Here is a 25,283-nt window from a genome sequence, read left to right as displayed (position 1 = left end):
AAGATCTCTGGTCTCTTGCTCTCTTATAAGGACACTAATACCATCGTGGGGCTCCACTCTGATCATGTTATCTAAACCTAATTACCTCTCTTAAAGGCTCTACTTCCAAATATCATCTCAGTGAGGGTTAAGGTTTTGACATATAAATTTTTTTTTGGAGGGGGCACAAACATGCCATCCATAACACTACTTATAAATTAAATGTGCTCCAGAAGTTTGCCAGGAGCCTACCATTTTTTGTAAACTCTTTGCTAAGTAACCCAAAACATCCAGTTTAAGAAACTCTTACATTCTGAAGACAATAGACAAATCAAGAAGTATAATTGTGCTGCAATAAAATATAAATGAAACTAAAGTAGTAAACTTTAATGACATCAGAAAGTCAGTGATTAATAACCCTGCTTTTCTGGTTTAATTCAATTACAGTTTCACCAGAGAATTTTACCACCAAAGCAATAATTATCATTGAGCACATAGTCTATGATAATTACAACTTGATTGAACAATGACAGCTTCCATCTAAAAACCTTCTATAAACCTATTAATGCAAGTTCATTTACAGAGGTTTGTGGTTAAATAATGAAAATACTCCTTAACCTTTTGACTGCTTTGCTGTTGTAGGTATACTGATTATAAAACATCAAATTTCTAGGACACCAAATAAAGATCCCTATTTATAATGCTAAGAAATGTCTTTTGCTGCCTCTTTTTATTTGTGCAAAGCAATAAATAACATGCTGCTCACAAGTGTTCACTGAAAAGGAAAAAAAAATCAGTCAAATGTTTGCCTGCTGTTCAGAGGATTGTAGGATTATCCATTGAGTTCAGAGGAGTCTGGGAGCATTTTCCCTATGTCAAGCCACTTAGAGGAGGTTTCAGAACAGCAACCAGTGTATAGTTGGGCAGATTTGTCAAAGCATATTGGCACCACATTTAAAGGGGGAGCACTATTTGCAGCATAGACATCAAAAATTATAAGAATTTCATGGCAGATGGAAATAAGATGTCACAGTTATTACTACTTAATTCACAAAAGGCATCATTTAAGATGATATTTGCTTTATTAAAAGAGGTGATGTTTTTGGAATTAAAACACCTGTAGGTCCATCCTTACGAATTAAAAACATAAAATAAAAGACTAGCTGTATTGGTCCAGTTGCTTTTATTTTAAGGATGGGGTGATGATTGCAAATAACAGAAGTTGAGTAGACTTGGGCTTATTTAATCAACATGGGTCTTGGTTAGAAAGATATTAGGAAGATCACACATTTCAGGGATTAGTATACTGGTTTAGCTTGGCTTATGTTCCTGTCTCAAGGCCAGGCCAAGCAGACCATATTAATTAAGAGTCATCACGAGGTTCCCTGGTGGCGCCGTGGTTGGGAGTCCGCCTGCCGATGCAGGGGACGCGGGTTCGTGCCCCGGTCTGGGGGGATCCCGCATGCCGCGGAGCGGCTGGGCCCGTGAGCCGTGGCCGCTGGGTCGGCGCGTCCGGAGCCTGTGCTCCGCAATGGGAGAGGCCACGGCAGTGAGAGGCCCGCGTAAAAAAAAAAAAAAAAAAAAAAAAAGAGTCATCAAAAGACTATCAGAGTGAGATCTGCAAAATTAAAATTCTGATACTAGAAGAAAGAGATTGAAACAACAGATATCTATTATACTAGCCTTATAGAATATTTTAGGAAATCTGTTGAATTAAGATGTACTATTTTCTCCTACATGAATGATGCTTTTTCCCTCATATAGCCACTTTCATTTTACAGTTTGAATTCTCTCACTTGGCCAATCTCATGTCTTGACAGATGGTCTCCCATGGATTCTGTGTCATTTATTCCATATTTGTGAGTACCTGCAGTGATCTACTTGGGTAGAGAGACCAGGCAATATATCACAGTGATTAGAACATGGGTTCATTAGGCTATAACATTATTCTTATTTCACACTCCAGTCCTACCCCTTCAGAGTACATTTATCCTGATGAAATTCTCTATGCCTCTTCTTTGACACAGGGGGAAACTACCTATGATGACAGATAATTTTAGAAAAGGATGGTACAAATAAGTAAATGGTCTTCAAACTTGGTGGCTTTTATTTCTCTTAAAGTTGGAAGTGATACATAGTGCTTATTAGTTGTTGACCTTGGGCAAATTAAATTACTTCATTGCATTGAGCCTCAGTTTCTTCAAATGTAAGATGTGATAATACTAATCTAGTAGGGTTTTTTTGAATATAAAAGAATGGACATAAACTAACATGGCATTAAATGAGCATTTGCTCTATTGTGGCTTTCACTATCATCATCACCACTTAGCATCAGTCGTTTTCCAAGAGAGAAGACTGAAGGTAGGTGACTAACGGAGAGGGTTAAGGTTGCAATCACTGAGGACAATGGGACTATGAATCAATTATGAAGAAGTAAAATGATAATAATAGCAAGACTCCAGGAAAGTTCGAAAAAAATATATGAACAATCTCACAAACACATACATATGAGTGTTATGTCCCAATCATCCTTCTTCTATGACTTTTTTATAGCAGTACTATATTGCCCAGGATCAGGACCAGAGGGAAAATATGACTGGAGTAAACTTTTTCCAGATCTACCCTCTCATTACCAGTGGTCAGAAATATTTACAGAAGGAAGAGTACAAAAGAGAAAGCAGCAGTGTGGTGTTTAGAAAAAAAATGGTATTGGAGTTCAACGACCACTGCCAATTACTAGTTGGATGACCTTAGAGAAATTTAACATCTCTGAGTTTACTGTCCTCATTTCTGTAATGGTAATTAACACTTAAACTTACAATGTGGTAGTACTTAATAAGATAATGAAGCCTACCATTTTTAAGTACTTAAAATATACTATGTTCTGTGCCAACTGCTATATGGATATTGCTTCATCTCAGTCTTAGCACAAGCCTATGAAACTGAAACTTCTCATTATCCTTATTATACATATGGGAAAATACACACTCAGAGAGATTAAACACAGCCCAATACACTTGGCCACTAAGTGTACCCTTCATGATTTATAGAATAAAATAAATACTTTAAGATTTTAGCAACTCATATAGGATAAATTTTGTGAAAATAAAATTAGAATTATAGGTATTTATGTCTGTTACTCTTTTTCTTTGATTGGAATACTGCTGCCACTCCCCATTCCTGGACACATTCAGTCAATTCTATCAGAGGATTATTTTAAGTAATATTTGGTCTATATAAAAATACTGAAACAGCTTAGTCATTTAGGGGTTTTAAATTCAAAGGAATTATTTTGATGTTCACTCTTTGATATAAAAATATGTCTCTAATATGGAAGAGTGTGTAAAGGTTGTAGAACATTGGAAGCTTTTATATCGAATAGTCACTTGGCTCTTCCTTGGTGTCCTGCCCTTCTCTAGGGTCCTGTACTTAATCTGTGTGAAATAAAATTAACATTTTATGGCTAGAGAAGAAAACTCTAAACATAAAAAATTCTCCTCTGCCCTTTGACCTTCTCTTTCCCCCACCCCAAATGTACGTTGTGTATCTGCATTATACAACGAACTAACCTCTCCCATTGGCAGGAATACCTGCTCAACCATAAAGAGCAACATTCTCCTTGCATCAACAAGATAACTCCCTAAAAATAACATTCCTGGGCTTCCCTGGTGGCGCAGTGGTTGGGAGTCCGCCTGCTGATGCGGGGAGCACGGGTTCGTGCCCCGGTCCGGGAGGATCCCGCATGCCGCGGAGCGGCTGGGCCCGTGAGCCGTGGCCGCTGGGCCTGCGCGTCCGGAGTCTGTGCTCCGTGGCGGGGGAGGCCGCGGCACTGAGAGGCCCGCGTACAGAAAAAAAATAAAAATAAAAAAAATAACATTCCTTCTTGATTTTGTAAGGGGTCACATGACCCACCCTGATGACCCTTAGATCCGGATTGTGTAAACTGTCCATTATACATGATTTGATGTAAAGTCCTCTGGCTCAAAAAACTTATGTAACTGTGCCTTGACTTCTAACGAGCAGAACAGTTCTCAGGGCTTTCTGAGATGTCCTTCCTGGGTTATAATCCTCAAATTTTGCTCGAATAAAACTTTCCATTTTTTTCTTAGATCGACTGATTAATTTTTTGTCAACACCTGTATAGAGAACATATGCTTACATAGGCTCCTTAAACTGTTCTAAGCATTTAAAATGTAATATTTCCACTAACACTTACAGCAATACCATGAGGCAGGTTAGATTTTGATCCCATTTTTATAGAAGAGGAAACTATGTCGAGTGTTAATATGCTCAAGATGACACGGCTAGTGAATGGTTGAGCCAGTAATTCAGCTCAAGCTGTCTGACTCCAGTTTAAAGCATTTTATTCCCTCACAAACTAAACTTTTTAATAAGTAGAATTCCTAGCTTTTGTTGTCAATGAATACTCGAACTCCATGAGATGCAAGAAATATGTAGAGTTCCTAAACTGAGAATGGATAGTAAGAATCAGTTTCGCTATGTGGCTCTATTCAGTGATTTTTGGCTTGTGTTTACTTAAGACCATTGGTTAGCACAAAGATCATGTTTAAGTGTTTGTGGTCAATTTGTTTTAAACATACACACTACCAAATATAAATTAAATAGCTAGTGGGAAGCTGCCGCATAGCACAGGGAGTTCACCTCTGTGCTTTGTGACCACCTAGAGGGGTGGGATAGGGAGGGTGGGAGGGAGGGTGATGCAAGAGGGAAGAGATATGGGAACATATGTACATGTATAACTGATTCACTTTGTTGTAAAGGAGAAACTAACACACTATTGCAAAACAGTTATACTCAAATAAAGATGTTAAAAAAAATTTACTGTTTCAAGTCTTTGATTTTCTAGCAAATGAAGAAAGTTTCAGAGGAGTGGTTCTCATTTCTGACTGCACAGTAAAATAACCTGGATAACCTTTAAAAAATACAAATTTGATGGCCCAATTCCCAGAAATTCTAATTTTATAAGTCTGGAATGGGACCCAGGAAAAAGTATTTTTTAAAGAAACTTCTAAGGTGATTCTAATATGTAGTCAGGAATTGAAATCAGTGGTTTGGGAGCCTTTAGCTCATCTTGGATGACAGTTATCTGGAACACAAGTGAGTATGATCTTTATTTTCAGCCTTAAGAATAGTCAGATGATCAAAATTGTACTATTCAGTGTGTTGAGTTCTTTATATGTGCAATTTCCTCAAAATGTAACAGCAAACCGAAAATGGAACACTCCACAGAAGGGCAAAGTCTTCCTGTTCTCATTCTTTGACATAGTCAAGCCTAACTCTTAATGAAAGTTTGCATTTCTTTTACTTTCTCCAAGGAAATACATTGATCCTTAATAATACACTGATAGTTCCTCTACTGGGGTTAACTGGTACAAGGGATTTAATGGTGACTCTTCAAAATATTTGTCAATGTCCAAGTCTCTGGAACCCGTGAATGTTACCTTATTTGGAAAAAAAGGTCTAATTAAGTTAGAGATCTTAAGGTGAGATTATCCAGAATTATACAATACGGATATTCTTCCATGGAGCCCCAGAGGGAGACAATTCTGTTGATTTTGGACTTCCAAACTCCAGAACTATGACAGAATACATTTCTTTCATTTTAAACCATCTACTGTATGGTAGGGGTTTTGTTTTTGCTTCTTTTTCTTTATTGACAGCCTCGGGAAACTAATACAGGTATTGGTATCAGGAAACTGGATGCTGCTATAACAAATCAGATAGCTAAAACTTTGGAAGTGGCTTTGGGATTAGATAAGGGAAGAGGCTCAAGAATGTTGAGAAGCATGATAGAAAAAGCCTAGATTGCCTTGAAGAGACCATTGGTAGAAATGTGGATGTTAAAGATGTTTCTTGTGAGGGCTCAGAAGGAAGTGAGGAACAGAATAGAGAACACTTTTGTCATCTTAGAGAAAATATAATGTCATAAACAGAATTCACATAGAAATATGAACATTAAGTGTATTACTGATGGGGACTCAGAAAAAAATGAGATATGCATTTTTGTAAACTAGAGGAAAAGTGATCATTGTCATATAGTGTCAGAAAATTTGTCTAAATTGTTTTACACAGATCTTCACAAAGTAGAACTTGAAATCAGTTCTTGAATGTGTAGCTGATATGTCCAAGTAGTGTTGAAGTTGTATCATGGTTTCTCCTTGCTGCTTATAATAAAACATGAGAGGAAAGAGTTAATTTTGGGAAGGGACTGTTAAGCAAAAAGAACCAAACCCTTGATTATTTAGGAGGTTCTTGGCCTATCTAGATAGCAAAGATACTAAAATTAGGAAATTCATGTTGGGAAAGTGTTCTCTGGAGAGAAGACCAAGAGTATGGCTGGACAACGGTTTGTTGAGGTGACTTGGTATGTGATTCATGGATACACTCAACCATCTCAGCAGAAGCCAGGAATACTCATGGGGTTATCCAAGAAAGATATGCAGAGGGCCCTGTTATCCAATTGTATGGACCTCCATGACATATATGAGACTCACAAGATTTTTGAGGATATTATACTAGGAGAAATACTGCTAGCCTAGACTGAAAGTAAAAGAAGCAAGATAAAATGAAAGAAAGTCTTTGGACTTCCAAATGTATACAGGCAGGAATCAGACTGATAGAGCTGAAATTCTGCCTCTGTACGCTACTGCTGGATTAATTCTAAGAGACAGAATTTTTGGTGAAGTAGAAATAAATAGCTTTATTGCTTTGCCAGGCAAAGGGGGCCACAGCGGGTTAATGCCCTCAAGTTTGTGTGTTCCAACCTGGAGGGGGTAGTAAGGAGTTTTATAGTAGTGGTTCAAGGAGCTGGGTGTGATCAGTTCATGGACATTCTTCTGATTGGTTGATGGTAAGGTAATTGGGAGTCAGAATCATCAACCTTCTGGTTCCAACCAATCTAGGGTTTATGTTCTTGTGGTCAGCAGTTTTCATCTGGTGGGGATCTTGTTCCTACAAAAACAACTTAAGAATGTGTCAGGCCTTACCTGTATCTTTCAGGGAACTCCAAAGATATGTATGCCTCAGAACCCCTGGGACCTGGGAGTGTTACTTTATTTGGAGAAGGGTCTTTGCAGATGTAACTAAGTTAAGTATCTTGATGAGGCAATCATCCTGGTTAAGCACATAGGTATTAAATCTAAAGACAAGTGTTTTTATAAGAGACAGGAGAGAAGAAGACAGATACACAGAGGAGAAGGAAATGTGAAGATGGAGGTGAGAGATATAGTTACAAGTTACGGAAGCCCACAACTACCAGAAGCTGGAAGAGGCAGAGAACAGATTCTCACCTAGAACTACAGAGGGAGTGCAGCCCTGCCAAAACCTCAATTTTGGTCTTCTTGACTGCAGAACTGTGAGAATAAATCTCTGGTTTTTTAATCCACCCAGTTTGTGGTAGTTTGTTATGAGAGCCTCAGGAAGCTAATATATCTGAAGACAGGGATTCAGTGTTTTTCATTATATTGCAATTTCATTCCAAAGACCAGAGACCAGGTATTCTCTATCCCTCTTTCTCCTCTGCCTCTCTTCTTGAAAGATTTTAGTTAATGTAAACTAAAATAATGCAGTCATGAAAATTAACGCTGACCCAAACTCAAGGCCAACCTAAATATAAAATAGAACCTGGCATATTAAGAATTTGGGAGAAATCATTGAGAATATTCTAAAGATACTCTATTACGTGTACATATTTTTTTCATGATAATCAACTTCAGTGGGGAAAATCATTACATTCATAGGCAAAATATGCATGTTTCTTTCCATAGTCTAGTGATTAAAGAGGCAGTTAAATAAGATATGATGTTAAGGACCAGTAAAATTTTGCAGATATAAATAGATTTTATGTTAAATCATACATTTTATTATTTATTTGCTAGGCTTTATAATAAATTTAGCTATCATTTTTTCTTGCACTCTATAATTCTGTATTCAAATGCCTTGAATTTATTAATCCATTAGTATAGTTTTAACATCTTAATTGCAGAGAGTTGAATTAATAATCCTCCTCAGTTCATGGCATGTTATCCTCACTGGTCCATGCAAGACTCTCCTTTTGCTATATTACCCACTTATTCTCTTTCATTCTCATAACCCACTCCATTTTTTTCCCCAATTCTGATAGCATTCCAATGCATTTCAATTTGGGGCTATAAACTTTATAGGATGTCTCATGTTTACAGTTTAGATATGTGTTTGCGTTCATGTTTAAGTGTTGCATTCATGTATTGCTTATGTTGGTATTCTATTGGGATTATTTCTGCTTACTACACTTTTGTGTCTATGCTCTTAATTTTAAATTACAACTCTGAAGTGCAAGAATTTTTGTCTATATCTCACTCTCTGTTTAGAACCTACCCTAGATATTCACTCTGTAAGGACTTAATGCTCTTTTTGGTGACCATCTTAGGCTTTCAATATATTACTTAAATTTGGGACTTTAAAGTAGAGAAAAATTCAAAGAAATTTTCCAGATATCATCACTTCTATAATTGTGGCCTAATCTCTTATTATCTAACATTCAGTTTTTAATTGGACAGAGTCTAGAAGATTCCCTGGAGACTTATGTGTAAATGAAATGAGGGGTTAATTAGTGATAATAGAAGATTCTATGAAAATCCAATTTGAATAAATTTACTTCACTCTTCCTAGAGAACAAGGTAGATGATGTCTGGAAATGATTTGTAAGTGATCCATACCAGTGAATGATGCACATCTATTTTAGCCATTATTTTGAAATAATTTTAAATTTACAGAAGTGTTGCAAGGATAAAATAGTTTATGTGTACCCTTTACCCAACTTTTGCTAAGGATAATATCTTATATTACCATGGTACTTTTATTAAAACTAGAAATTAAATTTATTATAACACTATTAATTAAAAAACAGTTTATTTAGATTTCAGTTTTTCCACTAATGTCCTCTTCTCTGTTCTAGAATCTAATCCAATGTACCAGGGTACATTTAGTCATCATGTCTCCTTGAATCTTTTGACATTTCCTCGATCTTTCTTTATCATGACCTTGACACTTTTGAAGAGTCCGGTATTTTGAGAAATGCCCCTAAATTAAAATTTATCTGATGTTTTCTCATGATTATTTTTAGGTTACAGATTTGGGGAAAGAAGACCACAGAGATGATGTACTCTTATTGCATTATATCAGGGAGCTCATGCTATAAACAACCTGATCTTGATAATTTGATTAAGGTAGTGTTGGTCAGGTTTCTCCACTGTAAAGCTACTCCTTTTGTTTTTTAAAAAAATATTTATTTGTGAAGAGATGCTTCAAGAATATGTAAATATTCTGTTTCTTCTCAAACTTTAATCCCTAAGTTTAGCATACATCTATTTATGTTGTATGTGACAGTTATTAATGTGGTATTCTAATGGTGATTTTCTTTTCTTTTCTTTTTTTGTGGTACGAATTCAACATGAGATCAACCCTCCGAAGAAATTTTTAGGTGCACAATACAGTATTGTTAACTATAGACACAATATTGCACAGTAGATCTCTAGAAATTATTCATTTTGTGTAACTGAAATTTTATACTTGTTGAGAAGCAACTCCCAATTTCCCCCTCTACTTAGACTCTGACAACCAACATTCTACTTTTTTTCTTTTGTCTTAATTCCTGTTTTATTGAGATATAATTGACATAAAGCACTGTATAAGTTTAAGATGTACAACATGATTTGACTTCCATACATCAAGAAATGATCACAATAAGTGAATATCCATAGTGAATAGATAGATATTCACAATAGTGAATAGATAGATTCACAATAGTGAATATCCATGTTAACAGTGAATATCCATCATCTCATATATACACAAAATTAAAGAAATAGAAAACAATGTTTTTTCTTATGATGAGAACTCAGGATTTTCTCTCTTAACAGCTTTCATATATAACATAAAGCAGTGTTAATTATATTTATCATGTTGTACATTATATCCCTAGTACTTATTTATCTTATAACTGAAAATTTGTACCGTTTGACTGCCTTCATCCAGCTCCCCCTGCCCTCAACTTCCACCTCTGGTAACCACACATCTAATCTCTTTTTCTATGAGTTTGTATGCTTGTTTGTTTGTTTGTTTTTGGAGTATAATTGAGCCTATAACACTATGTTAGTTCCTGTTATACAGCATAGTGATTTGGTATTTCTATATATTTTGAAAATATCACCATGATAAGTCTAGTTACGATGTCACCATACAAAGATAGTACATAAAAATTGATTCTATTCTCCACACTGTACATGCAATATATACATGTGATTATTTTAAGTTGGTGACTTAAACTCAAGTTCAGATGCATTTTAACAACCCTGAATGAACTTTAACCCTCACCACATTTACTGTTTTTGCCATCATATTTTACATCTTTTTGTTTTGTGTATTCCTTAACTACTTGTTGTGGGTATAGATGATTTTACTACTTTTGTCTTTAAATCTTCCTACTAGCTTTATATATGAATGATGTATTACCTTTACTGTAGGTTTGCCTTTACCAATGAGATCTTTCCTTTTGTAATTTTCATGTTTCTAGTTGTGGCCTTTTATTTTTCACTTAGAGAAGTCCCTTTAACGTTTCTTGTAAAGCTGGTTTGGTGGTGCTGAAACCTTTTAGCTTTTGCTTCTATGCAAAACTTTTGAACCCTCCTTCAAATCTTAACGATAACCTTGCTGAGCAGACTATTCTTGGTTGTAGGTTTTTCCCTTTTATCACTTTAACTATATCATGCCTCTCCCTTCTGGCCTGCTGAGTTTCTGCTGAAGAGTCAAGTGATAGCCTTTTGAGAATTCTCTTGTGTGTAACTTGTTGCTTTTCTTAAAAGTGTCAGATAACTCATGGGATTTCCTCATCTTAAAAAAAATGTTGTTTCTCTTTCTTCTGGTTTTCTATCTTCAAGTTCACTTATTCTCTCTTCCACATGGTCTACTCTATTTCTAGTGTTTTCTAATACATTCTTCATCTCATTTATTGAGTTCTTTAGCTACAGAATTTTTTTAAGTTTCAATCTCTTTGTTATATTATCTCTTTTGTTCATTAATTTTATTTCTGAACTCACTGAACTACACTTCTGAGTTTTCTTGTAGCTTGTGAAATTTTTCATGACAGCTATTTTGAATTCTCTATCAGTTAGATTACAATAGTCTGTGAGTTTGGTTTTTGGAGAATTGCTATTTTCTTTTTGTGGTACAGTGTTACTGGGGTTCTTCAGGGTGCTTAATGAGTTGTTCCTCTGCTGGTGCATTAGAAGTAGTGAACACTTTTCTACTTGATTCTAATGATTCGACAAATTAGAAATTAGAGGTCTTTCTTTTGTTTTCCAGTAGGCAGCTGTATAGCACAAGTTTCTGCTTTCTCTCACCTGAGCTGCCTCTTCTTGTATTTGAAAGTCAGCACTTTATATCCTCCACTGCCTCTGTCAGAGGTGTCTCCCCATGCCCTCATTATCATTTCTTGTGCCTCTGGAATTGTTGATATCTTGCTATTGGCAGTGTCGCTGGTGTTGTCACCTAGGGCACCAGGATGTTGAACTCTTTTGCTATGTCCTGGATCCCCTGAGTTGCAGGATTTGGTGCTGTGGGGAAAGGGGTGGGTGGCAGAGATAAGAGCCAGGATTTGCATGGGCACCTCTGCTGTGTCCAGTGTTGTAAGGCTTGTAGGCTCCCCTGCAGTGAAAGGGCAAGGAGCCAGAGATATGGGCTATTTCATGGCTGAAGTGATGGGGTCTTACGCTCCAATGACACTGCTGTCCAGTTACCTGTGGCTGTAGGGACCTGTGACCAGGAAGCCAGAGTTATGAGTGCTGTCTCTCCTGCTTCTACTAGGTTCTCTGTGGCTGTGGGTTCAGCTGCCTCAGCCAGAGGGCCAGCATTGCAGACATTGCCTCTGCTGTTTCCCCACTTCTGAATCCTCTATGTGTTCTAGTACACCCACCTTTAGATATACATGTATGTGGAATTCTCTCATGTCCTGCTGTGTTGGGCAGAGGCCCCTTTGTTGACTTGTGGATGTTTTACTGCTTGTAGATTGAAGGGAAGAGACAAAGAGAGCATTTTATTTATCCATGATGCTGACGTCTTCCATGTCTATATTTTTGTCTTTTCCAGAGTGCCATATAAACGAAATCACACAATATGTAGCCTTTCTAGTCTGGCTTTTTTCACTTAGCACAATTCATTTTATATTAATTCATGTTTTTGCATAAATCAATACTTCATTCCTTTTATTCCTGAGTATTATCCTATTGTGTGGCTGTACCATACTTTATCCATTCACTGGTTGATTGGTGGGGAGGGGGATATGAATAGTATGCCATAATCACTAACATAAGGTTTTAGTGTAAATAGAGGTTTTTATTTCTCTTGGGTAGAAATATAAGTGAGATAACTGGGTTATATGGAAGGTATATGTTTAAATTTTTAAGAAACACCCAAGCTGTTTTCCAAAGTAGTTATGCCATTTTGCCTTTCTATCAACAATGAAAAGAGGGTTCTAGTTACTTTGCATTTTTGGATGATGTACACTTTGAATAGCTGAAAATACAGTTTGGTGCACATTCTTTGTGTGTGTGTGTCTGTGTGTGTGTGTGTGGTACGTGGGCCTCTCACTGTTGTGGCCTCTCCCGTTGCGGAGCACAGGCTCCGGATGCGCAGGCTCAGCGGCCATGGGTCACGGGCCCAGCCGCTCCGCGGCATGTGGGATCTTCCCGGACCGGGACACGAACCCGTGTCCCCTGAATCGGCAGGCGGATTCTCAACCATTGCGCCACCAGGGAAGCCCGATGCACATTCTTAATCTCTACCTAAATTATACATCATAATGAGTACCTGCTACAAATTGCATACACACATGCACACACACAGTTATTTCATTATTTTCAAAAAATAGATAAGGCCACATTGAATAGATCAACCTTGGGATGATTTTGCACTTCTGAATTATTCACTTTGTAGGTGTATGTATGAATTCAACTCACTCGTCTCTGGGAAAGATGCTTATCTAGGTGCATTTTTCAGTGTGACAAAAATTCTTCAACTTTCAAATTTATGTAGATAAAATGTAACAAAAAGTTACTTATGCAATCAGAGTTGTAGAGAAAAGCTAATAAAGATTATATAGCCATAAGTGCTTGTGTTCTCTCATCTCTGTAGGTAGTGGATTATTACTTGGAAAAATGTGATTAATTATGTTTAGACAAATTCTGAAAGGGAAAGCATAAACAAAATCCTACCATTTTCCCTAATGGATGGTTAATACAATGTACATATTTCTACTTAAATGTATATAATGAATTATAATGGAAGGCACAAGTGAATTTATAAATTAAAAAAATAGTACTTTAGGAAAGGACAAGAAGAGATTTTATTTGTAATGTTAATGTGTCTATTACTAAGAAAATAGATTGATACAATCTTACATGAAATATATTATTTCCTTACCTCATATCTAAATATTTTACTGAACTGTTCACACTCACTATATACAATCACATAGGACTTAATAATATTTAATTCTAAATACCTAGGATGGTGTGTTGGATTATACAGAGTTATAAAATTGCATAAGATACTTGGCTATCTGTAATTTTAATTTTTTAACTTCTGAATAATATGAGGCTTTATGTAAATGATTTGTTTCTATGACAAAACAAATATTAAATTAAAGCTTGTCTATATAAGTTTTGTGAAGCTTGTATTATGAAGCAATATATAAATCAATATTTATCCTTCATCAAATTGTGAGTTTTCTTACCAATTTGGGTTGATTTTTTATGGTTCCCCAGTAATTTCATCTAAAATAAATTTTTTAGTCCCATAAGAATTCTATTATATGGAGCTAAAATACACAGTGGAAATCAATAGTCCCGACGAGTACTCCAGTGTCTCAGAAGCTTGGCACTGAATTGCCTCCTGCTGAGATCCTATATTAGAATTTTTTGAGGGATGGTATCTGTGAAGAGAAACAAAGTTGTTTAAAAGAGAATGTAAAATATACATCTTTTATCTAAAGCACACACGTTGGCAAATTATTAAATGTAAGTAGAAAGTTACTCATATTTTGTTAGAAGAATAATATACTTAAGGTTATATTTCTAAACTCACTGAAAAATGTTTTTCATTTTTGATTTAGACTAACATTATAGGAAAATCAACAGAATTGTACTCTCAATATTAAGGTAGACCAAATGCATTGAATATGGAATATATTATATATTTTATTTACAAATATTTGACTCAGCATGTAGCCAATATACATAATCTTATATGTACAATATACCATAACATATTATGGGTGTGTTTATGTCTTCCTCTAAATTTGACTTTAAAATATATGGGAACATATTTGTAATTCTTATGTAAATTTTCAGTTGGAACTTTCATCTAATATAGTATGAGACATAATATTAAAGACGTACAAAATACAATGGTAAATCCTCACCTATTTAGACTGATAGATTATCAAAGCAGAACTTTATTTTATGTTAATTTTTTAAATAAAAATAAATCATCTAGGGCTTCCCTGGTGGGGCAGTGGTTGAGAGTCTGCCTGCCGATGCAGGGGACACGGGTTCGTGACCCTGTCCGGGAATATCCCACATGCCCTGGAGTGGCTGGGCCCGTGAGTCATGGCCGCTGAGCCTGCGCGTCCGGAGCCTGCGCTCTGCAATGGGAGAGGCCACAACAGTGAGAGGCCGGCATAGCGCAAACAAACAAACAAACAAACATCTAAAATGTTTCACAATCCTTGAGAAAAGAAATCAAAATTATTAAAATTTGACTCTTTTAATGATTTCTATATTAAGGAACACAAAAGTGAGTCATTTTCTATGAGATCATTATAAGAATGAAATCAGAGTCAGGACCACAAAATAGTTTAGTTATTTCTTCTTTTTCCTTGGTAGAAAATGGGAGGCCAGGTCAAGTTGATCTAATGCAGAGGTAGATCCACTATCTTAAGAGAGATACAGACTATGCAGAGAAGAAACAGACTATGTTAATGGTGTCCATCATAAATTCAGTTGGCATAAGATTTCTTGAAACATTTTTTCTTCTGATTTTTAATTATATAATGACATTCACAACAGCAATATCTATAACAACAAAGTTTGGGATCGGGGAAACAAATGTTCATTGATAGAAGAATGGATAAATATTAGTTTATCTGTATGATGTAATAATATTCATCAGTGAAACTGAATTAGCTATATCTATAGATATTCATATGGACATTTCTCACAAACATTATGTTTGAGTGAAAAAGTTGTAGAAAAATACACACGATATTGTTTCACTTATGAAAAGTTCAAAAATATGCAATAAGAGCAATATATTATTTTGAAATATGAAGTAACAGGGTAAAACTACAAAGAATAGAAAAAATTAGGTTAGTGTCTGGAGTTGGAGGGAGGGAGATATGATTAGAGATAACATGTGCTGTTTCTAATGTACTGATCATGATTTACTTCTTAACTTGGCTTATGATTATATAGTTCTATTAACTAAGGTTAAGTCAAAGCTTCTGTGCTGTGGTTCTAATAAGATAGAAGTTAATTTATCTCCCGCATAACAATTCAGAGGCAGATGGCAACATGTGGTCCAAGGTTGTTTCAGTTCTTGCCATTTGAACCACATTTTCAAGTGCTGTTTATCCGTTCCTGCAGATCCAAGTTTTCATCTGATAATATTTACTATTGTCCTCAGTGACATCCTCTACTATTTCTCTTGGGGCAAGTCAGTAGGAGGTTCATTTTCTCATTTTTCAGTTACACCCTTTCTTTAGAGGGATAATTATATCGGATATACAATTATGGCCTTAATTGTTTCTAAAGAATATTAAAAAGAATTTTTATCCTTGTTCTCCTATGCACAATTTTTTGCCCCCCCCATTGTCCTCTCTGAACATATTTCTCTTTCTAGTTTTCAGCAGTTTAACTATGATGTGTTTGCATATGTATTTCTACATTTATCCTGTATATCCTGGGGGATCACTGAGTGTCTTGGATTGTTAAATTTGTGTTTTTCAATAAATTTTGCAAATTTATGGCCAGTACACATTCACATATTTGTTCTGCAACAATCTCACTCCTTTCTCCTTCATGAATCTTATTATATGTATATTAGATTATTCAATATTATCCCACAAATCCCTGTGACTCTGTTAATTTTTCTCTATTTTTTTGGTTTTCTGTTCTTCAGATTGAATAATTTCTATTAATTTGTCTTTTAGTTCATTGACTTTTCCTTCTGCCTTCTCCAATCTTCTGTTAAAATGACCTACTTTCATTTTCATTTCAATTATTATAGTATTCAGTTCTAGTATTTCCACATATGATTATATATTTTTTCTATTTCTCTGACAAAGTTCTCTATCTACTAATCAAAGATCATATATTCCTTGGAGTAACATCAGCAAAATGGTAGGATAGGAGGTCCCAATGCTCTTTCTCCAACAAAAACACTGAATAGACATTTACCAATGAAAGCTCCAGGGTATAATGAAGAAGTTAGAGAAAATAATTGGAGTGCAAAAATTGAAGATGGCCTTGTAAAAAAGCATAGGAAGCATTTTAGCTCAGTCACCCTATCCCCCAGTCTGACATGGCTGAGCAGCAAGAGGGATCCCCTCAGCTAGGACCTCCCCCATGGGAAAATGGAGAGCTGGAGAATACCTGCAGACCTCCTCATCATCACCATGGATTCTCACAGGTTTTGCCACTGAGAATTCCCTCAGTCTTTGCCAGCGCTGGCTACAACTAACAAAGCTGCATTCCCCCCAGAGAGGGAGCCACTGCTGCTCTCTCCCAGGGCTGGAGTCATCAACGCCACCCCACACCCAGTGCTGGCACCACTGCACACGTGCCCTGGATATCATCTCTGCAGCCACTCGATATGCATCTGCATTCCAGACACCAGAACCACTACCCTGGTGAGAGTAACCTTATCCCAGACTCTGACACCACAGCCTCTGTGCACATGCCCACACCTTGGACACAGGCACCATGACTGCTCTTAGTGAACTCATACCCTTGACTACAGGGTTGCCATTGCTGTGTGTGAATATATGTCCCAACCCTTTAGTTACAACAGCCAAGTCACCAAAGAAGTAAACAAGCAAACAGGAACAAAAAGAAGTCCCAGAGAGGGGAGAGGGGAATCAGCATTCAGAGTTGTTACAATGCATTGACCAAAATGTCTAGTTTTCAAAAAAAAAAAATGACAAGGCATACAAGGAAACTATCATCTATCTATCTATCTATCTATCTATCTATTTGGACTGGACAATGGTTTCTCAGATATGACACCAAAAAGTCAAGCAACAAAAGAAAATATAGGTAAATAAGAGATCATGATAGTTAAAATGTTTGTGCTTCAAATGACGTCATAAATAAAGGGAAACTAAAACCCATAGAACTGTACAAATTTTTGTAAATCATGTATCTGTTAAAGGGCTTGTAGCTATAATATATAAATAAATATTGCAATTCCATAATAAAAAGAAAAATAACCCAATTAAAAATGGACAAAGATGCATGGCACAGGGAGATCAGCTAGGTGGTTTGTGACCACCTAGAGGGGTGGGATAGGGAGGGTGGGAGGGAGGCAGACGCAAGAGGGAAGAGATATGGGGACATATGTATATGTATAACTGATTAACTTTGTTGTAAAGCAGAAACTAACGCCATTGTAAAGCAATTATACTCCAATAAACATGTTAAAAAAATGGGCAAAGGATCCAAATAGATATTTCTCTGAAGCAGATATACAAATAATCAATAAGCACATGGAAAGGTGCCCAACATCACTGGCCATTAGGAAAATGCAAATCAAACCACAATGATACAACTTAATAATTATTAGGAACAGGTGGTAAGCTTCATTAATAATTAGGGAAATGTAAAATAAGGCCACATTGAGATATCACTATATATATCTTTTTAATAACTAAAAATAAAAGAAACAATCAGTAGCAATGTATGAGAGTAAATTAGTACAGAAACTTGATTAACTGGACATTTCTACTAAATTTATTCGTATAAATATTCTATGAGCCATACATCCCAATTTTTTGTATCTACCCAGATGAAATGCATACATGTACACACGAAAATTTTCAAACCTGCATTATTTATAATACTCTCGAATTGGAAATATGCCAAGTCGCCTTTCCACAGCATACTATTTAAATAAATTTCTGCTTATCACAACAATGGACGTGAATGAACTACAGCTATGGACAAAAACACAAACATATTTCAGAAATGACCCCAAATGTAAAATAAGATAATCAATTTTAATTCCATTCATATAAACTTTTAAAGTAAGCATAATAAATCTATCGTATGTAGGTCAGTATAACTGCAACCCTCAAAGAGGAGTTTGATAGTAATTACTGTAAGGGGTGAAAGAGGTGTTTCTAGGTTGTAGGTAATACTCTTTATTGGGATGGGTCAGAGATTATATGGTTATTTTCAGTTTGTGAAAATAACCATACTTGTTTGTTATACTTCATTAAAAAGTTTATTAAATAAAAATAATCTAAATGGATGGCTTAACGGACTTAAAGAAATTTCATTAATTGGAATACAGTTCAGAAGAAAATATTTGGAATGAGTACAAAGAAACAATTAGATGGAAACAGAGATATTGAGCCATTTGCAGGCTAGAGTGAGAAGCTAGCTCTAACATTAGTCCATTTATATTTCTAGAATAGGCAAAAAAAATGCACTGAGGCAACATATAAAGTGATAATGATTAAGAAATTTCCAGAATTTGTGAAAGACACCAACCCATAGATTCAAGAAATTCAAATAATTATGAAAAACATATGTAAATATGTACTCCTAGAAGCAGACCATCAAGAACACTATGGATTAAAACAAAGATTTAAAAATTTCCAAACATAACTGTAAAAGAGGGAGCATGCCTAGCATTCAGAAGATGCCCTGACACTCACAGCTAGGTCATGCTATTTTCCTATTAGAAATAACATCACAGAATACTAACTTCAGACAACGTTACTCTGAGACCTTGATAAATGAGACAAAATAATTCCGGTTCATAATTTTTTCTAAGCACAGACCAAAAAAAGAGGGGAGGTGCACTGTAAAACTCAAAATAAATAACAAACACCTCTTCTCTTGGCCAACATGAATGAGTGCCACTTCTTTAGCAGTTATAATGTTAACCTCATTCTAGTCTCCAATCCTATAAATAAGATTTATTGATCTATCCAATCTTACAAGTGTTCTCACATTACAATAGCATTCAGTGTATAATTAACCTCCATTTTGTTAGACTTTCCCCCAAATCACCAAATCAAATCTCAACTTCTATATTCAGTATTTTTTTAACATCCACTTACTCAGGCACCCCATGATTCTCCATGGTGTGTGTTTTCCCTCATTGCAATAAGTAATAAAAATAACTCGTTCTGCTATAGATATGTTCCTAGTTGTCTGGCTGGGTAGCATTGACAGCAGATAGAGTACTTTCAAAGGAGCAAAGCTTTTACTGAAAGCTGATTTCTTGATATTAACAATGGAAGCTCAAAGACATGGAATAATTTCTCCAAATTGTTGAAAAAAACTCAATACTTACCAAAAGTTCTATGCCCAGTAACAATATATTTTAACAATAAGAATGAAATAAATACATTTCAAGAAAATAAAAACTGTAAGAGCCGGTTCTCTGGTAGACATTAAAAGACATTCTAAAGGAAAGTGAACCCAGATGGAAGGTCTGAGATAAAAAGAATAAGAAGCAGCTCAAAGAATGGGGTAAATTTGTGAGATGATGTAAATAAACATTGACTTATAAAATAATAGTCAGTTTTTGAAGTTGAAAGAAAGATATAAAACAAATAACTTATAAGCTGGGAGGTTGTTTTGATGGAGTTTAAGTTATACTAAGATTCTTGCATTTTTCAAGAAGAAAGAAAAGGTATGGGACAACTTTAGACTTTGATAAATTAAGTAGATATGAGTGATTACTATCAGATATAGGTGTACTTTTTTGGTTGATGTAAAAGTTCCAGAATTAGATTGTGGTGATGGTTGCACACCATTGCTAATGTACTAAAATCCACTGAATTGCACACACTCTAAATTGTTTAAATGGAAATTTGTTGGCAATTTATCTTTATTAAAAAACATAAAAATATATGTCCTAGAAAAAATACTATTTTTCAGAGAGATACAAACTACTTATTCTAACTCAAGAAGAAATAGAAAATCTGTAGCAGATTTATAAGGGAAGGATTGAATTAGTAATGTAAAATTTACCCACAAACAAAAGCCATATTGCTGAATTCTATCAAACACTTAAAAAAATTACTACCCATCTGTCACAAAATCTGACAATATATATGACAGAAGACTTCCTAACTCATTCTATGAGTCCAGTATTATCTTGATTCCAAAACCAGACAAATATATCACAAGAAAACTACAAATATCCTCTATGAATAATAGATGCAAAAATTCTCAATGAAATACTAGTCAACTGAATCCAGCAACAGATACAAAGGATTTTTCACCATGATCAAGTGGGATTTATCCCAGGAATGCAAAGTTGGTTTATCACTCAAAACATCAATTAATGTAATAAAATAATAGAATAAAGGACAAAAATCATATGATCAATTCAATAGTTGCAGAAAAAGCATTTGACAAAGTCCAACACTCTTTCATGGAAAGAACACTCAACCAAGTAGGAACAGAAAGTAACTTCTTCACCCAGAAACATTGCATCAACAAAAATCCCACCGGTAAAATTATATTGGATACTTAAGGTCAAAATACTGAATGTCTTCTTCTTAGGTTCAGGAATAAGACAAGGATGTCTGCTTTTGCTACTTCTATTCAACTTTGTACTGCAGGTTGTAACCAGAAAAATTAGACAAAAAATTGAAATAAAAGCATATGAATTGGAAAGGAAGAAGTAAAAGTACCTTTATTTCTAGATGATGTGACTTTTATATAGAAAAACCTAAGAATCTACTAAAAAACTATTAGAGTTAGGACAAGATTTCAGGATACAAGATCTTTATACAACACATTTAATAAAAGTAAATATATATTGAAAGTTCTACCTGTCTTATTTTTAATAATGCAATGATATCTACAGCCATTCTTTCCATTCTACATTGCACTGGAGGTGCTAACCACTGATGTAGGAAAAGAAAAAGAGGCATAAGGATTGGAAAAAGGATGATACACAATTCTTACTTATAAATTCTATTGTAATTAATAAGACTTTGCCAAGGTTGTTGGATAAAACTCAATATAAATTTAAGTTGTAAACTTAAGTGCCAGCAACAAATAAAATACCAAGTCTGTCTATATCAAATATTAACTGGGACATGCAGCAAAGAGAGCTTTCATACAGCAATGATTGGCATACAAATTGGTATAAACACTGTGTGAGATAATTTGTTACTAATTAATTTTCTCAAAGATATGCAGATCCTATTATCCAGTTATCCCACTGGCTTATACATGATTTGGTCTGAACCAGGCAGCTTGACTTATGGCAAGTCAAACATACACTGCACATCTACTTTAACCATTAAAGAAAATAATGCATTATCCAGATAATGTCCACTTTAAAGATAGAGATAAATGCCTCCCTTCCTATGATGCCCCTGCTAGTACTCCTGCAAAGATAATGTTCCTTTTCCAGATGCCAAGGTAATGCTGACTCATTGTGTACATGCTAATCTGCTCTTCTGAAACCTTGAAAGAATGTATCCCTGCCATGTTTGATGTTCTTTGTTCTGACAAAATATGAAACTTTGCTGAAAACCATGCTTCTCTGGAACACTTTCTCAGAGTTACTGAGAGGCTGTTCCCTGGGCTATAGTCCCTGGTAAGACCCTGAGTAAAACTAAACTAGCAACTTTCTTGTGAGTTTTTTTTCCAGTCAACAATGGAAATAATCCAAATATCCATCATAGCACTATTGGCAAAGAGGACATTATAGAGCAATGAAAATAGAAGAACTGAAGCTATAAGGAACATGGGTGAATTTCACAAGCATAATGCTGAGCAAAATAAGACAAACACAAAATTATGTGTGACTCCATTTATATACATTTCAAATATAGAAAAAATAAACCAGATTATTTATTGATGCCTACCTAAATGATTAACTTATAATGAAAGAAAGGGCATGATTGTTATGAAAGTTGGGCTTCTTGTTCTCTCTATGTAAGAAAGAGGCTTATTTGGTCAAATGGGGGTGAATGGGAAGCTTCTGCAGAATGGCAATGTTCTATTTCTTGAGCAGGATGTGGTTACATCGGTTTTGACTTTATAAATGATTTTTAAGTTGAACATATAGGTTGTATGCCCTCTTCTGTACATATGCTATATCTTAAAACACACACACACAGACACACACACACACGCACACACACAGGCACACAGAAAAGAAGCAGGTATCTATGTTATTAACTTAAACATCCTTCATAGCTATAAACAAGACAAGCTTGAAATAAAGCTGAATTACATTGCCATACTAAAAAATCAAGTCAAAGAGAGACCTAGTTGGGGAAAATTACTACTGCAGTATAAACTTATATTAATTTTTGCAATTATAAAATGTGGCTAGGAAATTAGTGTTTCACAATATAGCAATGTGTAAGAGTGACTTTAAGGTTTTACTGTATGAAGGAAAAATTAAACAAATAAAATACATGGCATTAAAAAATTGTATACACTGCTTCTTTTTGCAATGCATAAGAAAACAGTCTCACTGGAGGGTGGCGGAATGAGAACTTTTATTTATATCAAGATTTTCCAGCTTCAAATATTCCTTGTAGATATTGATTATCATAACTGCTAGTTTTAGCCCGCTCGATTCTTGGCAGAATAAGAACCCTATTTTGTTCAGGGGCAATAGAGACTTATTCTAGCTGCCCTAAGGTCAGAACTACAATATTTTCCCCCTCTGACTATAATTATTACCATTGCTTAGAGACTGCATAAATAGTCTCTGCTACTATTTGTTACTGCTAGAGTAAGATCAAGCTAAGTTGTTTTTCACAGCAGGTGTTCAGAGATCTATGGATTGGCTTCGTTGTGGGAACAAGTAATATTATTCTATGGGTATTGTTTTCAAACGAGTGTTTTATGGTTTTCATCATCAGATTTTAAATGAAAACTATAGAACAATTTCTATTTGCTAAAAAATGCAAATACCCTTGCCTACAGAATTGGTAATTAATATGTTCAAAATCAATAAAACATTTTAACAGGAAATATTGAATATCTTAGCAGTTTTTTTGGGCTTCGCTACTCCATATCTTTATTACTTAGTATATATTAAATAAGATGTGACAAAATGATCATTTCATAAAACATTTTCTCATTTAAATGAGAATACTCCTTGAGACATTCAATTTGTGGTTTTATCTATGATATTCATTATCGTTATACTAATATAAGATTAAATTATATATCTTACATAATTTAGAAGTTACCAAATTATGCTACCATGAGCACCTCTATGTCTTACATAGTTTTGCTTTTGCTCAGTATCTTAAATAATTTCTAAAATTAAATATATATGACTATAGGAAGTGTCTTCAACTGAAATAGATTTTATTTTCTTTTCTGTTCCAAAGCTTAATTGACATGATATTTTATTAGTAAAGTTTGATAATAATGTGTTTCAGCTTTATAGTCTTTAGACCAAACAATATTATATATGTAAAGAAAAGTTGAGAATAACGTTGCAATAGAATATTCAACAACCACTTTTATTTAGGAGAATGTTTACTCTTATTGAAATGTGTTTAGAATATACATTAGTGATTATCCACATTTCTTGTTTCAGAACTCTATTACACTCTTAAAAATACTGAGATGGGATAGACATACTTTCCTCTATTCCTCCCACAATGTATCAATAAAACCCCTGGACATTTAAAACAAACATATAAAGACTGTGATAGATGAGAAGGAAATGAAACTTTGTAACCCAAGGAAGGATACATGGTGAGTTCCCACAGTTTTCTTTTTGCTTCATATATCCCAAACTCAGAATTGGAAAATCCAGCAATCTGGAAATGAATAGGGACACAGAAAAAAATCTCTAGTAAAAGCCTGCCCTCTCTAGCAAAGGACTGCCTCCTAAAGAGAAAATCTTTAACCAATAACTGCCTAACTGCAGCCAATAATCACATAAGAGATCATGATCCCAAACTCACTTACACCAGCAAAGACGAACTGGGGATCCTAGACTTCCATTTTCATCAGGCTATAACAAGGCACCCTTCACTTCCCTGTTGGAGTGGTGTCAGAAAAAGCTGAGCTAATGCTAGGAATTTCATTCATGCAGAAGGTAATGAGAACAGATTCCTCCATATTTATTTACAGTACCTCAAGAAAAGGAGCATTTAGGCATAAATCTAACAAAATACACACAGAACTTGTATGCTAAAAATTACAAAACTCTGATGAAAAGCATCAAAGAAGGTTTGAATAAATGGAGAGACATACTGCGTTTAAGAGTCAATATTATGATGTCAATTCTCCCCAAATTTAATGCTGGTTTAACAAAATTCCTGTCAAAATCCCCAACAAAGTTTCTGTAGATACAGACAAGGTAATTCTGAGTCATTTTGTGCAAAGGTAGTGAATTAGAATATCTAAAACAGTCTTGAAAATGAAGAAAAAATGTGTGTATGTGGGTAGTGGTGAATCAGTCTATGTGATTGTCAGACTGCATGGTATTGGTGGAAAGATAGACACACAGATCAATGAAACTAAATAGAGAGCCCAGAAACTGCCCCACAAAAGTATGGACAGCTGATTTTTGACAAGGGTGCAAAAGCAATTCAATGGAGGAAGAATCACCTTTTTAATAAACGCTGCTGGAACAACTGGATATCCATAGGCAAAGAAATAAACCTCTACCTAAATTTTGTATAAAGTATGAGGTTTATCTCAAAATGAATCACAGACTTAAATTTAAAACATAAAAGTAAAAATTTGAAGAAAAAATAGGACAAAATCTAGGGCAAGACAAAGTGTTCTTAGACTTGACATCAAAAGTACTATCCATAGGGCTTCCCTGGTGGCGCAGTGGTTGAGAATCCGCCTGCCGATGCAGGAAACACGGGTTCGTGCCCTGGTCCGGGAGGATCCCACATGCCGCGGCTGGGCCCGTGAGCCGTGGCCGCTGGGCCTGCGCGTCCGGAGCCTGTGCTCCGCAATGGGAGAGGCCACAACAGTGAGAGGCCCACATACCGCAAAAAAAAAAAA

The sequence above is a fragment of the Kogia breviceps genome, chromosome X (genome assembly GCF_026419965.1).
Source record: "Kogia breviceps isolate mKogBre1 chromosome X, mKogBre1 haplotype 1, whole genome shotgun sequence".
Lineage (NCBI taxonomy): Eukaryota > Metazoa > Chordata > Mammalia > Artiodactyla > Physeteridae > Kogia > Kogia breviceps.
The sequence above is the reverse complement of the archived record's forward strand: the minus strand, read 5'-3'. Positions refer to the sequence as shown.